Here is a 14593-nt window from a genome sequence, read left to right as displayed (position 1 = left end):
TTCCAAAAATATATTGTTTGAAATGGACGTTTTGAGCTCTGGATCAATCAAAATTTTAGCAAATGCCACAATAAGAGTAGAATCCAAAGGAAGTTCACCTACTTGGTTTTCTCCACAGAAGGAGAGGTATAAGTGAACTTACTAAGGGCCCTTTGTTCAGAAAAAATTATCTCCATATGGCTTGCTGGAGCTCACTTTGTGAAAAAGTGTTACTCAGACAAGGCTTGACTCTGGTTTGAATTCACCTCATCTTTCCACTTCCATCTCCTTTTTTTCCCTGCTCACTTTTTTCAGAGCTTCTTCTTACCCCCTGCACCATGCCCCTTGGACATCTAAGTCTAGCAGCTCTTACCCCACCTGCATGCACTGTTTATAGGCCACTCTCCCCCAACCCTAGTAAAGCTAAGGTATTAATGGGCTGATGGATTACTTATCTAAAGAGATTTCACATTTTTAAAAGGGCTCCTGGATGAGAAAATGCCCTAGACCACAGCAGTGGTGCCTTCAATTGTAGATATTCAGGCACTGTACCAGACTAAAGGGAAAGAAAATTTCACATCCATCTCAGATCACAACACAGAGGCCCTGGGACCAACACAGCTTTATGCTTTGACAGAGGTTGTGGGAGACTCAGTGTAATTTGAAGATGAGAGGCTATCCCAGACATTCCTAACGTAAGAGTTCACGTCATGGGTTTTCAAACTGTTCTTCAGTACCTGAAGATTTTGTGGAAGATCTTCAGAGATCACCAAGGTGATATGAGGGAGAGACCGAGAGAACAAGTGGGACCGAGAGAACAAGTTGAAACAAGTGAACAAGGGAAGAGAGCAAGGCTCTTTCCTGCCCTCCACATGAACTAATAATTGTTGACTATTAATAATTATATTAATGTCATTTGACTAATAATAGGATAATAGTACCACTATCATTTTTTTCATAATTTGGGTTTTAAATTAAGTTTATTTGAAGATCAAAGAGTTTTATTTCCAAAAAGGGATTTTTCAGCAACTGCTATTTAAGCTCACACACTCTGTGCCCAGGAATCCCCAGTTTAAAATGTAGATGTGTTTAGTAAAAACTTATTCAGCGGTCACTGTTTCAGGGTGTTAGTTATCAGATAGCTAAGCCTTGAAATGCAGCAGGTAGGGTTGAGGGAGAGAGTGGGCTACAGGGATGGAACATTTTGTGATGGAGACTGAAGAAATAGATAAGACAGAGCCATGACAGTGGGGATAATGAGAGGTGAGATTAAGGAGTGTCAAAGGCAAATATGCCTGCTTCATGATTTTGCCTATGATGGGCCCTGCCAGTGATGCTAGACTTCAGCTTTTCAGAACTTAGAGATAGATCACCTGTCTTGTTTAATCAAACACATTTGATATTCTTTCAGTACCGAGTGTATCAGAATGATAGCTCATGCCTTGCTTCACTACAAACACATACATCTCAAATTAATTTTTGAAAGATTATAACGCAACGGGAGCCGACTGACACGGTGAGTGGGATATGCTGAATCCTTGTTTCCTATTTTTCACCCTTTCCTGGATCCACACTCTTTGCCACATAACTTTGCGTGTCCTTTTATTGAAAGAGGGATATACTTCCGTGCTCCTTAACTCGGAGCCTGGCCACATGACTTACTTTGGTCAGTGGGATGTGGGTGGAAACAACATTGTACCAGTTCTGAGTTTAGGCCCCATGAGGCCCCCTGTGTTCTACTTACCCTTTGCACCTCTGTTACCATCATGAGAAGTCCCTGGTCCAGCGAGCCTGTTGATCCAAGGAGATTGAGAGACGCCTGGAGCAGACCTGCATCCAACTTGCAGCTTGGAGTCATCTAGTTAAACCCAAATATGCCCAAATAAGATCAGCTGAGCTAGTCCAGCTAATGCACAGACATGTGAGAAATAGTGTTACAGAGTTGTTTGCCATTGAGATACTATGATTGCTTATTATGCAGCAATAGATGGCTGATAACATGGACGAAAACTTGAGTTTTCAGTCAGACAGCTCAGAATTTGGGCAAAATCCCTAAAGACTCAGTATTCTCATCCATAAAAGGTACATAATTATAATAACATCACAGTACTATAGGCATTAAAAAAATAGTATATGCAAAATACTAGGCAGAATGTTTCACTATTAATATTATTGCACTTAAAGATACAATGATACTTTGAGACTCAGAAATGCAAAGAAGTGGGGGACATGCATGGATTTCAAGCTAGGGATTAGATATGGAAATATGGTGGTTTACAAAAAAGGGCATTTATTTTGAAACTTGGGGAAGATAAACACATTTTCTTTACTTTAATGACTGTTAAACTTCATAAATTTACTACTTGGGGAGATGAATAATACTTGAAATAGTTTTCTTTTAAAGGGAAATAAAAACATGACTTTACCAACATCACTTGGTGTATAAAGTGCTATTAGTCACATGCTGTAGTTAGTAAGTTTGACTTGTTTGTGACCAAGAGTTCAGGTGAGTACATTTGAGATTTATTTTGTAATTTTCAACACGCCAATATAAAACAGCTTTTTTTTTTGGCCCCTCCATTGCCATCAGGTCAGAATAAATTGACTCTTGATGCAAAGTTGTAGCCAGGGGTTGAAATTTATGTGTGATTGATGGTCAAAGCAGTGACTAGCTGCAACCCACCCCCTCTTCTTATATATCACGTCCTGGAGGGGAACCTGTTTTGTGTAAAATATTGAGATACTCACTGGTCTCTCTGCCCCTCACATGCCCTTGAAAGTGAAGAAAAACACTTGATTAAATTGGTTGTTAAAAAGAACAGAAGACAATTCCTAATGAATAAATATATTTTGTAAAATGTATTTCTACTTCTTGAGTCTTCGAGTATACCTGAATATATTATTTCCCAACCAATTAGTACGTCAATTGGTTCAGCCAGCTTTTAGCACCCACTTCAAGTTTTCTTGCAGGGATTTAGAGTGGAAACTAAATCCCTGGAGTAGAGGTGCCCTCCTTCCTTACTGAGGCAGTACCCCTGTGTTGAACTTCCACTCGCACAGAGAGAAAGTTGGCACCGGCGGAGGGTACAGCTCACCCAGTGGCAGAGTGTGTGCCTAGCGTGCACCAGGTCCTGGGTTCAATCCCCAGTATGTGCGTTAAAAAAATAGAAACAAATAAACCTAATTACCTTCCCCACCCTCCCACCAAAAAAAGTAGAAATTTATGAAAAAAAAAAAAAAGCTGGCAGGGGAAGGGCAGCAGCCCTGCAAGCAGCTGTGAAAGGCTTTATGGTTGCAGTAAAACCAAAATGTAGCTAGACTTATGTCTGTTTTTTTTTCATTTTGGTGTTCTGCTAATTAAACAAGTAAAATTGCTTAGGACTCACTTTTTTCCCCTTTGAAACACACGGACATGTGTACGCAGCATGGGTAGATCACTGTTTTCGTCTGGATTCCTCCGAAAGCTGTCCCTGAGGCAATGATTTGGATGCATGTCGTTTATTGGATGGTGACCCCCGGAGGCATTGTGAGGAAGTTAGGAAAAGAAAGAAAAGGTACAATCATGAGCAAATTATTGCTGTGGGAAACCAGAGTTCGGTCCTGCTGGGACCCCCTGAGAAACCGTGTAGAACACAAGTCAGAATTGTGCCACTGATGGTTCAGAAAGCCCAGGTATTTATTCCTTTGTTCCCTGCCCTCTTGATTGAAAATAACTTACAAGGGTGTTAACTTCCAGGCATTTGAGCCTGTAGGCAGGACTCATTTCTGCAGCCAGAAGTGAATTTCAGTTTGTTTGTTTTTATTTATTTTTTTAGATTCCACATATAAGTGATATCATATGGTATTTTTCTTTCTCTTTCTCGTTTACTTCACTTAGAATGACATTCTCCAGGTCCATTCATGTTGCTGCAAATGGCATTATTTTATTCTTTTTTATGGCCCAGTAGTATTCCATTGTATAAACACAACAAACTTATTTACAAAACAAAAACAGACTCACAGACATAGAAAACAAAGTTATGGTTACGGGGGGGGGAAGGGGATGGGAAGGGATAAATTGGGAGTTCAAGATTTGCAGATACTAACTACTATACATAAAACAGATAAACAATAAGTTTATACTGTATAGCACAGGGAACTATATTCAATACCTTGTAACTTATGGTGAAAAAGAATATGAAAACGAATTTATGTATGTTCTTATATGACTGAAGTATTGTGCTGTACACCAGAAATTGACATAACATTGTAAACTGACTATACTTCAATAAAAATATATTAAAAAAAGAAATACATCTTGGGCAGAGAGAAGGGATGTACTGTATAGCTGTCCACGCAAGCTGCAGGGGACTGCTGATATTAGCATAAGGAACACGGGTGAAATTGCCAAGAGCATCCACTACGGGCACTAAAGGGAAACACTCATTCCCTCTATTTTTATTTAAAGTTGAAAAGAAACAAATCAGAGTTTTTCATGCTACATAAATTTTAAAATGTAAAATATTTTTGTTTTAAACAATGAATTTAAAGAAGGAAATCTTTGCAGTATCCTGGTCTATTTCCCCAAGGAGTTTTTAATTGTCTAATTTAAACTCTTTTGTCCCTATTGGTATGAGAAATACAGTTATAAGGCAGAAACCCAGAATTTTTTTCTCACAGCCAAAAAGTCAAAATGAAAAAAGTTCATTGTATTCTCAAGAAGAAAGATTTTTTTCCTTTTACTCATTAAAAAAACTTTCTGGTGTACAACACAATGTTCCAGTCATGCATATAAATACATATATTCATTTTAATATTTTTAAAAGAAGATTTAATAAGGTTTGTTGTTTATTTTTGTCTCTCTCCCCCTCAGTTTACTTGCCTTTCCTGCCTTAACTTTTCCTAACTTTAGAGGTTTTGTTGCTCATTCTTACCACAAGATGTCACTATTTTACCAGTCTTATATCTAAATACGCTCTCTGCAACCATTTAAAACTATCCACTCTGCTGATGTTTCAATAGCTCATTGAAACACATCCACTGAAATTCTCAAAATCTTTCTGGTGCAGAAAGTTAGAACATTTCAATTGAATAAAGATCAAATCACAACATCTGGTCATCTCCCACAGAATCTAGACCCTTCCCGGGATTTTGAAATAATCACCCCCCTCACCGCCCGCTACTGCAATACATATTAGGCAGATACGATTATCACGGTGAAATAAAACATTTTTCTTTTTCATTATTTGCTTCATTCTATGCTTTTAACATTTATGAAGCCATTTTTATTTTTTAAATACCTTTATTGTGATGTGGTTCCTGTACAGTAAACTACACATATTTCAGATGCACAATTTGATGAATTTTGATAGATGTATACACCAATGAAACCACCACCACAATCAAGATAGCTAACATTTCCATCACTCTCCAAGAGGTGCAATTTTTGAACTCCCAATTTATCCCTTCCCACCCTCTTCCCCCCTGGAAACCATAAGTTTGTTCTCTATGTCTGTGAGTTTTTGTTTTAAAGTTCATTTGTGTGCTTTTCTTTACAGTCCACATATATGTGATATCATATGACATTTTTCTTTCTTTCTGGCTTATATGAAGCCATCTTTTAACTCAGGACTTCTCAAATATTACAGAATACAACCCCAAATGATGGGTTTCTAGAAAATTCCTTTAGAATTTCAATTTAGCTAGCAAAAGGGGAATTCTTTCTTATCAGCCTAGATGAGGAGTACATCACATGTTCATTACATAGAAGTTTCATCGAATTACTAAACCTTCAGGCAGAGGCTGGATTCCATCACAAATGAGCAATGACTTCATTGGGGGGAAACTCTAAGGTTTATAATCCATCTCCATGAACTTTTCATGCAGAATCCATTCTTGATAGCTGTTTTATAACTATATTCCTCATAGCTATACAGACACAGGAGTTTAATTTGGAGTATAAAAGCCCCCTTATGGAAACAGACCAGTGCCTCGCAAACATTTGAACCTCCTGGTTTAGAACAAATACTTTCCCTTTGAAATGCATGTAACGTGGGACACTGATTTGCTTCCTTTTATTTTTGAACAGAGGGAAAAAAACTTTTGGGAAAAGACATAGTGAAATGTGCCTTGATGGTTCAGATAAGCCAGTATGATTGAGAAGAAAGGTCTGTGGGCTTCCAGCCACACCTGGACGCCATGCTTCTCTCTGCTGCTCTCTAGCTATGTACATTTGCCTAGTTATTTTTTTTTAACCAGTCTTTGGGTCTTGTTTTCTTCATTTGATAAGTGTGTATGTGTGTTTAGTAATAATCTTTCCAGAGTAGTTTTGAAATTAGAAATTGTATTAGTATCCTATTGTTGTAATAAATTACCATAAATGTAGTGGCTTAAAACAACACAAATTTATTATCTTACAGTTTTGGAAGCCAGAAGTCCAAAATTGTATTTTCTGGGCTAAGGTCAGAGGGCTGGCAGGCTTGGTTCTTTCTGGAGGTTTGAGGGGAGAACCTGTTCCTTGCCTCTTTCAGCTTCTAGACATGTGCCAGAATTCATCGCTTTCTCTGGTTCATGGATTCTTTCTCCATTTTTGAAGCCCACAGCATAGAATCTTCAAAGCTCTCTCTGATTAAATCTTCACACTGCCTTCTCACAAGGACTCTGGAATTCATTGGACCCATCCAGATAATCCAGGATAATCTCCCCATCTCAGGATCCTAAATTTAATCAAATCTGCAATGTCACCTTTGCCATAAAAGTAGCATTCACACGTTCCAGGGATTAGGACCTGAGGGAGCCATTATTCAGCCGACCACATAAATGTTGTATGTAAAGGCTCCACCACTGACTAGGTGCTCTAGAAATAGAACTATGTTTATTGTCATTGGACATGAAATGTTAATTTAGCAGTGTGGTGCCTTGTCAGTCAATGACTTAAAGATAAAATGACATTTCTTTCCCCACATTCTGGGCATAGGGAAAGGACACAGGCATTTATTTTTCAATATCTACTCAGGTTAAGAGGTCAATTTATAAGAAAAATAAAGCCATTTAAGGCAGTCTTCAAATACAGCGTATAGAATAAGTTGTGTATTTCCTCTGTTGAATCAGATCATTTTCATTTTCATTTTGCTATTACAATAGAAGGAAGTCAGTGTATTTTTACAGATCAACATCTAATTTACTGGTCAGCAAAAATATAGTCTTTATGTGGCTTTTTTAAAACTAGTTTCTCTTGTTCTTCAAATCAGGCTGAAAAAATGCTATGCAGGGCAATGGATGTCTATGACATGATTTTGTAAGGAAAAATAGTCTGTGCATCTATGGAGGAAAAATTAGATCATGATATAAAGCTTTAATCTCATTATTTTCATTTCATATTTGTCATATCTTGTTGACAGTTTCTGTGTTATCTAATCTTAAACATACTTGAAGCTATTATTTAAAAAATAAAGGACAACATTTTGTCAGCACTCCAACTTATGTGGAATAATTATATTGAAGAGACTATCATTTAAATACTTTACTTTTGTACTGAGTTTAAATTACATTTCATCAATATGTAATTAATTGAAGTAGAGACACCTGCAACTAATGTCATCAAAGTAAGTGTATAAGTATAATGTACACTTAAGTGAAGTGGCCTGTCTTCCTACACTCACATATTGTACATTTAAGATGGCAGAAGAATTCAATACTGCTCGATTAAGAACAAGTCATTTAATGGATTGCAGCCTTTGGGAGACACAGGCAACAAAATTTATTCCAGGTGGGTGAGCATGGCCTATTCCTATCTCTTGAATGCCTGCTGCATGTGAATTTGCCATCCACACAGTTCATATTAACTGTGTTTAATAATAACTAGTTGCTCAAACTTCCTAGACCAGCAGTTTTTAATACAGAATTCAGATAAAATGGGATTCAGTGACGACCCATGAATCCCGATTGTGTAAGAAACTGTGTGTGTGCATACACACTTTTTTTGCACTGTGGCTGAACCTACCAATGGATAGACAATACCCTTTCTCCCTGTTTTTGTTACTATAAATACAGATTTTATTCTGTCTGGAATGTGCTTGGCCAAACAGTGCATGTGTCAATTTTCTCACTTCTCTTCTAACTAGGATTGTCCAATGAGCATTAAGTGCAAGATCTTGATGCGACTTTAAGTCTCCTTAAGAATGATCAGACAGCAGGCATGTGTTCTTTGTCCTTTTACCTTTCCATCTGTCTTCATTTTCACTACCTGGAATGCAGACGTGATGGTCGGAACTCTAGCAGTCATCTTGGGATTTTTAAAATATCAAGTAATTACATTATTTTTAATATTTTTATACTGAGGTAAAATTTATGTACAATGAAACATTCAGATCTTAAGTATACTGTTCAGTAAGTTTAGGCAAATGCATATCAAGAACCGTAATATTTCCATCACCCCAGAAAGAACCCTCATGCCCTTTCTCAGTCTATTCCCACACCCTACTAAGAAGCAACGGCTATTTTCTGATTTCTATTTCCATAGGTTAATTTTTATCCATTTAGAATTTCATGTAGAGGGATCATGGTTGGTATGTACTCTTTTTTTTTTTGCATCTGGCTTCTTACACTTAGCATATTTTTGACATCCATTCATATTGCTGCATGTATCAGTAGTTGTCTTAGTCAGTTGAGCTGCTATAACAAAAATACCACAGACTAGGTGGCTTAAACAATGAATATTTCTTTCTCACATATCTGGAGGCTAGGAAGTCCAGTCCAAGATGAAGTTGCCAGCAGATTTGGCATCTGGTGAGAACCCTCTTCCTAGTTTGCAGACAGCTACCTTCTTGCTGTATCTTCACATGGCCAAGAGAGAACATCTTTCTTATGCAACAGAGATCAATAGAGCCTGCCAAGTTGAAAGTATTTACTATCTGGCCCTTTACAGAAAATAATTGTCAACCTTTGTACCACTACAACATGGGAGAAGGGGGCCGCAATGAAGTGCTGAGTACTGGATCAATATGGGAGAGAGGTAAGAATTCTGGAGGCTGCATCCACTGGTTCCAAACCCAAGGAAGAACATTTATAGGTTCTGGTTCAGTAGCAAATTATTTGACAATATATCAAATGATGTGGCCCGGCTATAAGCAGTTATTGAGCTTCTTTTCCTTTTTCTTCTTTCTTTTTGCTACTATAATTGGCTGTATGCAATAATTTAGATTGATATAGTTCTTACTTCCCTAAGGTAGATGATATTAATGTGAAGAACGTGAGAAATCACATGATCAACAGAATAAGAATGCTAAACAGCTAGTATTGAGATACCTTTGCAGAGCATCCTAATCCCTTCACTCTGACTTCATGTTAACTAAGCAATTAAAAAATCAATTTCTTGAACTCATTCATGGATTAAAGAGCAAACACAAATGTATGCTCCTTGACCAACTACAGCTCCCTCTGTGAAATAAAATCATTGACTTCCTGATTCAGATTGGTTTCATGTGACCTTGGAGGTGTGAGCCTGTTTTCTTTGGGCCTAAAGAAATAAGGTAAACAGTAAATACTGAAATCTAAGAAAAGCCCTAATGGTTAGCAAAAAGACTATAGCTCTGGGGCCAAATGGGATAGTTTACTGTTTTTGCAATGTTTACTAGTTTTGTGACTTGGAGAAAGAGATTTCACCTCTCTATGCCTCCCAATGTGGTTTGTTCTTTTAAATGAAATAGTACACTGAAGCCCTTAACCTAAAGCCAGAATAGAATAAGCACTTTATAAACAAAGTTCCCTTCTTTATCTTCTATGTGTAGCGTTGAGATCAGACTTTGAACAACACTGCTACGGGCTGAAGTGTCTCACCCCCAAATTCATACACTGGAATCCTTACCCCTAGTGTAATGATACTTATATCTGGGGTCTTTGAGAGGTAATTAGGTTTAGATGAAGTCATGAGGGTGGGGCCCTCATGATGGGATTAGTGCCCTTACAAGAAGAAACACTAGAGAGCTTGTACTTTCTCAGCAAGCACACAAAGAAGAGGTCATGTGAGCACACAGTGAGACAGCTGCCACCTACAAGTGAAGAGAAGAGATCTCAGAATGAAACCTACCTTGCCAACACCTTGACCTTGGACTCCCCAATCTCCAGAACTGTGAGAAAAATAATGTCTGTTGTTTAAAACACCCAGTCCATGGTTTGTAATGGCAGCCCAAGCTAAGACAAACTAACCCAACGAAGCCCAGTTTTGAAAAACTCTCCCAATTCCCACTTGTGCCCACTCTTAAGGGTTTTATGGTAGACGTGGTAATTTAAGGAGCAATTTCAATAATTTGTACTTTTATATTGTCTGAAAGAGGGAACACTCACCAGCTATTCATTTTCTTGTCATTCTCTACTGATTCACTGTTTCCTTTATCTTTTGAGCTATTTTAAGCCATTAAGAGATGTTTTAAATTCCAAAGAGTTGAGCTGGGCCTGCTACCTGTGGGTAGTAAGCCTCAAACTGCATTTTATTGGAAGTCCAACTAAAGATGAGAGTGGTGTTTGGGCTAAGGATATAATGGATTGAGAGGGTTATGTGGGCTTTTTAAAAAATAGACTTTATTTTTAGAGCAATTTAAGTTCACAGCAGTACTGAGCACAAGAGATTTTCCATATACTTTTTGCCGCTGCAGATGCCCAGCCTCCTCTATTATCAACATCTTGCACTGCACTGCTACATTTGTTATAACTGATGAATCTACACTGACACATCATTATCACCCAAAGTCCAGAGTTTACATTAAGGTTCCCGCTTGGGGATGTACCTTCTATGAATCTGGACAAATGGATTATGACATGCATCCACCATTATATCACACAGAGTAGTTATACTACCCTAAAAACCATCTGTGCTCTGCCTCTTCATCCCTCTGGGACCTGGTTTTTGGGAAGTTTACAGATTCTGATTCAGAAACAGAATGACAAAATGTCTGATTCAAAAACTCAAAGCCCCTGGTAAAATGTACTGTTGTTTTTCCAATAAATACCATCTTGGTCAGTAGCCAGGTCAAGGCATTTCAGGTATACTTGTTTGAATATGGGCTTTTGAAATTTCAACAGTGTTAGCTGTGAATATTTCTACTTTTGCCATTTAGTGTTTACATTCAATAAAAAAGTTTCATTTAGATCTTTTTGCTCCTTTCCCACCTTTTAATTGAATCAGGGGCTAGACCTAACACTGATGCCTGGTCATGATAGAAGGTGACTGAGATAAGCCTAAAACTTGCCCACAAAACCCTGATTATTTACAGTCAGTGAGTTATGTGGAAACATGTTTTTCCTTCATATCTAAATAATCCACACAAATTATATAGAAGTTTATTCTTGCATTTAAAAAGTTCTATGAGGTACGGGAGGGTTATATGTTAGAATGTGGTTTCTCCATTTCGCCCCTACTGTGTACCAAAACAAAATTTTAAATATTTATTTGCTTCTTTAATATAGTGTGTAAAATGTAGTAACACACAGTGGAGGAAAAGGCTGTAAACACTGTCAGTCTCCAGAACTGAAAGTTTCTCTGAAAAATTTGGGAAATTGATCATAACTCCACTCACTGATTGTAAACTCCACAAAGGCAAGGATTTTGCCCTGTTCTCCTGTTTATGGATCTATCCCAGTGTCTGGAGCAGTGCTTGCAGAGTGGCTACTCAGTAAGTACTTGTAAATGAAGGAAGAGATAATGAAACAAAGCGTATGCATTTGTTTGGAAAGAGACATTTTTTCCTAACATTAAATACTAGAAAAAGTTTTAGGTTTTTTTTTTCTCAAGGAATTAAATGTACAAATTAATGCCTTTCATACAGCAAGAAGCTTCCTTTTGGCCATTTGTCATATAAGCTCTTGCATGACAATAATCCAAGAAAGGATACAACATTAAAATATTTTAATGCATTAAACATAAATCTAGGAAAATGAGCAGGGCTGGCTTCATGGGTATGAGGCTCATACAGCCACACAGAGCCCCCTTTTTCAAAGGGCTTGGTTTAATGCTCTACTGTTGCCATCTTGAAAATGTTAAAAATTTTCGAACAAGAGGTCTAGTACTTTCATTTTGCATTGGGCACTACAAATTACGTAGCTAGTCACAGAACTGAGTTTATATATTACAAGGCCACGACGTGCTAACTTATTTAAAACAGAGTTAGAGGAGCTGAAGAAATGTAAATGAAAATTTTCAGTTCTATAATTTGTTAATTAAGACTGCCGTGCCCACATAAGATAGCTCTAGATGGCCTGGAAGTCTCTAGAAATAGGCAAGTTGTTTCACATAATAGGAGAAATGTAACCAAAAAAAAAAAAAACGACAAAATTTTGGAAATCATAATATGACATGATGTCTTTCCTGGTGCCAATTTTGCCCTTATTCCCTAACCTTCTTTATTTAGGTTTACAATTTAAAAAATAGAAAAAGTTTTGGGGGGATTTAAAGACGTACCTCTGATTGTAGATCCTCCTAATGTCTCACAAAAAATATTCTAATGAATATTCACACATTATAACACCTTAAAAACAGCTAAGAATAAAGATGAACAGATATGCTATTGCCAAAATCTGGGAGAAATTTCTTATAATGCTATGGCTTATGATAGTGGATTAAAAAAATTCCTCATCCATGCTTTGGTTCAGTAGGCAGGGCAACCCAGACAGAAGATAGGAAGACATTTTATTCCCCTTCCACTGTAGCCTGAAACCTCAGAGAGTCTAGGGTCTATACTAGTAGAAAACATTCATGTACTAAGAGGAAGAAAAAAAGAAATGTAACACATCACTAAATGTAACACATCACTAATGTCCCTTAGACTGAGTTTTTTTAATAATCAGTTGTCTAAATTGTACTTAAGGCAAGAACAGAAAGTTATCAAGTTTAAAACTGGACTTTGTAAGGAATATGTAAACTTGCTGAATGAAGTTATCAGCTGTGTTAGAAAGTTAACATGCTGCTATGAAAATGAAGGAGCCTGACTTGATTTCTGCCTTAGGTGAAAGGGCCATTTCAGGGTAACTGGGACCACAGCCAGATTCTAAAAAACAAACTGGAGATACAGCAAAAATGGCTTTTTTTGGGGTCACTGTTATCACCATGATCTCCTTCTCTGTAATATGGGACCACGTTTTATGACGGCTTTAGAATTCTGGGCTTCATACAGGCCTTGTGATATATCCCTAATTTCCAGGTTGTCCTGTGTTGGGGGTAAGGCTGCCAGCCCCTGAGACTGAGGTGGGCAACAAACTGTTACCAAGAAGGTCAATGTCTTGTGGAGGGGTGACCTCAATCTGAGCCTCAGTTTCCTCATCTATAAAATAAGAACAGCAGCACCTGCCACAAATATTTGTTACGAGGATTGTATAAATAAAACATGTATGTAAGTATGTATGTTTGTATCTAAATATTTTTAAGTGAGTAGATGCTCAATAAACACAAATTTCCTTCCCAATCTACCTTTCATTTTTCTTCTTCTTTTTTTTAATAGGGGAAAGTGCGAACGCAGTCCCCCGCTACCAAAAATTATGCAGTCGAGTTTCCCACACTTGGGGAAATCGCAAGGGTCAGCATATCCAGAGGGCAATGGATAAGCCTCGCCCTGGGAAAACCACCTTCGTGATCATGGTATCTCCCCTGACAGGTAAGTATCCCAAACTACCTTTTCTAAAGTATTATTTCTCATGGATCTTTCCCCTGCATACCATTATACCTTCCAAATGTATTCTGATAAAATTAAAGCCAATATATTTAATTTTTTCACTTAGCAACTTTATATATTCTGGAAGTTTTAATCAATGTAATTTTCTATTCGAATCACATAACTTTTCCCATGAATCATACTCTTTTTCATTCTTGTATATAAAGGCAATATTGCTCTGTGTTACAAGGATGGGCTCAGGAGTCAGACTTTTTTGGTTCACATCCCAGCCCTACCACTTATTAGTTGTTTGATATTGAGTACAATCCTGGTGCTAATTCTGACATGTTTTTTTCCCCACACCAAGCAGTTCTCTGATACTAGCTGGGTGTCCTACAATTCAACTTAATTCTGACACTATATACCTAGAGATAGCATCGGATCCCACAGGTTAAGGGCTCAGTTCCATAAGACCGCTCTCCCACTCAACTTCAGATGCCAATCGAAAGTCCAGGTTGTCACCTGTGCTTCTGACCTGCCAGCTATAGACTGGAAGTTCCAACAACCCCCTCTCCTTGGTTTTGATTTACTTGCTAGCATGGCTCACAGAACTCAGAGGAAAATTTTACTTAGTAGATTACTGGTTTATTACAAAAGGATATAATTCAGGAACAGTTAGATGGAAGATGCATAGGGCAAGGTATGGGGAAAGGATGCAGAGCTTCCATGCTCTCTCAGCAGTCCACTCTCCCCAACCAGGAAGAGTTGTCTCTGAATACCATCCTTTTGGGTTTTTATGGAGGCTTTGTTACATAGGCACAGCTGATTAAATCACTGGCCATTGGCTATTGAATTCAACCTCCAGTTCCTCTCCCCTCTTTGGAGGTCACAGGGCTGGGGTTAAAAGTTCCAACCCTGCAACCACAAGGTTGGTTCCCTTGGCAATCAGTCTCTATTCCTAGGTGCTTTCTAAAAGTCACCTCACTTACATTTCC

At 37.8% G+C, this 14593-nt stretch overlaps 1 long non-coding RNA gene and 1 other non-coding gene across 2 annotated transcripts; both read right to left on the bottom strand.

The window, feature by feature from the left end:
• Window positions 1-1723: 1723 nt before the first annotated feature.
• Window positions 1724-4145, bottom strand: LOC141576219 (uncharacterized). The gene is made up of 3 exons (XR_012504510.1): window positions 3366-4145; window positions 2728-2751; window positions 1724-1837 (listed from the first exon to the last, which is right to left on the bottom strand). It is a non-coding gene; the product is annotated as an uncharacterized LOC141576219 (long non-coding RNA).
• A 9300-nt stretch (window positions 4146-13445) lies between these two features.
• Window positions 13446-13609, bottom strand: LOC123613152 (U1 spliceosomal RNA). The gene has a single exon (XR_006720507.1). It is a non-coding gene; the product is annotated as a U1 spliceosomal RNA (small nuclear RNA).
• Between the last annotated feature and the right edge of the window lie 984 nt (window positions 13610-14593).

The sequence above is a fragment of the Camelus bactrianus genome, chromosome X, assembly GCF_048773025.1.
Source record: "Camelus bactrianus isolate YW-2024 breed Bactrian camel chromosome X, ASM4877302v1, whole genome shotgun sequence".
NCBI lineage: Eukaryota > Metazoa > Chordata > Mammalia > Artiodactyla > Camelidae > Camelus > Camelus bactrianus.
The sequence above is the reverse complement of the archived record's forward strand: the minus strand, read 5'-3'. Positions and strand labels throughout refer to the sequence as shown.